Source organism: Cherax quadricarinatus, chromosome 50 (assembly GCF_038502225.1).
Source record: "Cherax quadricarinatus isolate ZL_2023a chromosome 50, ASM3850222v1, whole genome shotgun sequence".
NCBI lineage: Eukaryota > Metazoa > Arthropoda > Malacostraca > Decapoda > Parastacidae > Cherax > Cherax quadricarinatus.
Window position 1 is genome coordinate 14,161,197 of NC_091341.1, and position 3,335 is coordinate 14,164,531.

Genomic DNA, 3,335 nt, shown 5'->3' on the forward strand with positions numbered 1-3,335 from the left:
AAATTAAATAATTGGGTTGATAATAAAATGGGTGAATGTCTTGAGAGGCTGTGTTGTGTTTTTAAGAAATTATATAAACGATTACGTGACCAAGACAAGTGTTTGACTTGACGATGGTACTGTCTGGTACCGTCTGGCTCTCATCTGGCACCACCTAGCACCGCCTGGCCCCACCTGGCACCATCTGGCACCACCTGGCATTACCTGGCATCGTTTGCCCCTACCTGGCGCCACCTTGCACCGTCTGGCCCCACCTGATACCGTCTGATACCACCTGGTACCACCTAATACTCTATGACATTACTTAGTACCATTTGGCACCATCTGATACTACCTGGCACCATCTGACACTGAATGGCACCATCCTGACAATAAATGGCACCACTCTGACACCAAAGACACCACCTGACACTAAATAACACCACTTGACATCAACTGTTACTACTTGACACCATCTGGCACCAAGAGATAGTGAAGAACTTCCCCTGATTGTAACTTAGTGATGGTCTTAATGTGGTCTAGAAGGGAGGGAATGAGGGAGAGAGAGACGTGGAGGAGGGGAAGAGGGAGAGACATGAAGGAGGGAGAGTCGTGGAGGAGGGGAAGAGGGAGGGACATGAAGGAGGGAGAGACGTGGAGGAGGGGAAGAGGGAGGGACATGAAGGAGGGAGAGACGTGGAGGAGGGGAAGAGGGAGGGACATGAAGGAGGAAGGGAGGGACGTGAAAGGGGAAGGAGGAAGGGAGGGACGTGAAAGGGGAAGGAGGGAGGGAGGGAGGGGTAGAGGAAGGAAAGAAACATCAAGGAGGGAGGGACAAGAAGCCGAAATTCCTTTGTCAACAATTACCCCTCCATGACTGGGGCCATGTTCTCGTAACCTCCCTCCCTCCCTAACTCCCTCCCTCCATCTCCTTCCCTCCCTCCCTCCCTCCCTCCTTCCAATCTATAGTGACTCGTTTAGGTTCAAAAAAGACCTAAACGTCGGCTAAGAAGAAAAATTGATGTAACTAATTTTTCACAAACTTTATTTGTTCATGTTGCTCTGGAAGGATCATTTAGATGGATGTTACTGTTACTGCTCTTCAGTCTTCTCCAGTGGCGGTGTGGTACTAGGGTAGTGGTACCAGGGTAGTGGTACCAGGGTAGTGGTACCAGGGTAGTGGTACCAGGGTAGTGGTGCCAGGGTAGTGGTGCCAGGGTAGTGGTACCAGGGTAGTGGTACCAGGGTAGTGGTACCAGGGTAGTGGTGCCAGGGTAGTGGTACCAGGGTAGTGGTACCAGGGTAGTGGTACCAGGGTAGTGGTACCAGGGTAGTGGTGCCAGGGTAGTGGTACTAGGGTAGTGGTACCAGGGTAGTGGTGCCAGGGTAGTGGTACCAGTGTAGTGGTACCAGGGTAGTGGTACCAGGGTAGTGGTGCCAGGGTAGTGGTACCAGGGTAGTGGTACCAGTGTAGTGGTACCAGGGTAGTGGTACTAGGGTAGTGGTACCAGGGTAGTGGTACCAGGGTAGTGGTGCCAGGGTAGTGGTACTAGGGTAGTGGTACCAGGGTAGTGGTACCAGGGTAGTGGTACCAGGGTAGTGGTACCAGGGTAGTGGTACCAGGGTAGTGGTACCAGTGTAGTGGTACCAGGGTAGTGGTACTAGGGTAGTGGTACCAGGGTAGTGGTACCAGGGTAGTGGTGCCAGGGTAGTGGTACTAGGGTAGTGGTACCAGGGTAGTGGTACCAGGGTAGTGGTACCAGGGTAGTGGTACCAGGGTAGTGGTGCCAGGGTAGTGGTGCCAGGGTAGTGGTACCAGGGTAGTGGTGCCAGGGTAGTGGTGCCAGGGTAGTGGTACCAGGGTAGTGGTGCCAGGGTAGTGGTACCAGGGTAGTGGTGCCAGGGTAGTGGTGCCAGGGTAGTGGTGCCAGGGTAGTGGTACCAGGGTAGTGGTACCAGGGTAGTGGTACCAGGGTAGTGGTGCCAGGGTAGTGGTACCAGGGTAGTGGTGCCAGGGTAGTGGTACCAGGGTAGTGGTGCCAGGGTAGTGGTACCAGGGTAGTGGTACCAGGGTAGTGGTACCAGGGTAGTGGTGCCAGGGTAGTGGTACCAGGGTAGTGGTGCCAGGGTAGTGGTACCAGGGTAGTGGTGCCAGGGTAGTGGTGCCAGGGTAGTGGTGCCAGGGTAGTGGTACCAGGGTAGTGGTACCAGGGTAGTGGTGCCAGGGTAGTGGTACCAGGGTAGTGGTACCAGGGTAGTGGTACCAGGGTAGTGGTGCCAGGGTAGTGGTACCAGGGTAGTGGTGCCAGGGTAGTGGTGCCAGGGTAGTGGTGCCAGGGTAGTGGTACCAGGGTAGTGGTACCAGGGTAGTGGTGCCAGGGTAGTGGTACCAGGGTAGTGGTACCAGGGTAGTGGTACCAGGGTAGTGGTGCCAGGGTAGTGGTACCAGGGTAGTGGTGCCAGGGTAGTGGTACCAGGGTAGTGGTGCCAGGGTAGTGGTACCAGGGTAGTGGTGCCAGGGTAGTGGTGCCAGGGTAGTGGTGCCAGGGTAGTGGTACCAGGGTAGTGGTACCAGGGTAGTGGTGCCAGGGTAGTGGTACCAGGGTAGTGGTACCAGGGTAGTGGTACCAGGGTAGTGGTGCCAGGGTAGTGGTACCAGGGTAGTGGTGCCAGGGTAGTGGTGCCAGGGTAGTGGTGCCAGGGTAGTGGTACCAGGGTAGTGGTACCAGGGTAGTGGTGCCAGGGTAGTGGTACCAGGGTAGTGGTACCAGGGTAGTGGTACCAGGGTAGTGGTGCCAGGGTAGTGGTACCAGGGTAGTGGTGCCAGGGTAGTGGTACCAGGGTAGTGGTGCCAGGGTAGTGGTACCAGGGTAGTGGTGCCAGGGTAGTGGTGCCAGGGTAGTGGTGCCAGGGTAGTGGTACCAGGGTAGTGGTACCAGGGTAGTGGTGCCAGGGTAGTGGTACCAGGGTAGTGGTACCAGGGTAGTGGTACCAGGGTAGTGGTACAAGGGTAGTGGTACTAGGGTAGTGGTACTAGGGTAGTGGTACAAGGGTAGTGGTACCAGGGTAGTGGTACCAGGGTAGTGGTACCAGGGTAGTGGTACCAGGGTAGTGGTACTAGGGTAGTGGTACCAGGGTAGTGGTACTAGGGTAGTGGTACAAGGGTAGTGGTACCAGGGTAGTGGTACCAGGGTAGTGGTACCACTGTAGTGGTGCCAGGGTAGTGGTACCAGGGTAGTGGTGCCAGGGTAGTGGTACTAGGGTAGTGGTACCAGGGTAGTGGTACTAGGGTAGTGGTACCAGGGTAGTGGTACAAGGGTAGTGGTACCAGGGTAGTGGTACCAGGATAGTGGTAC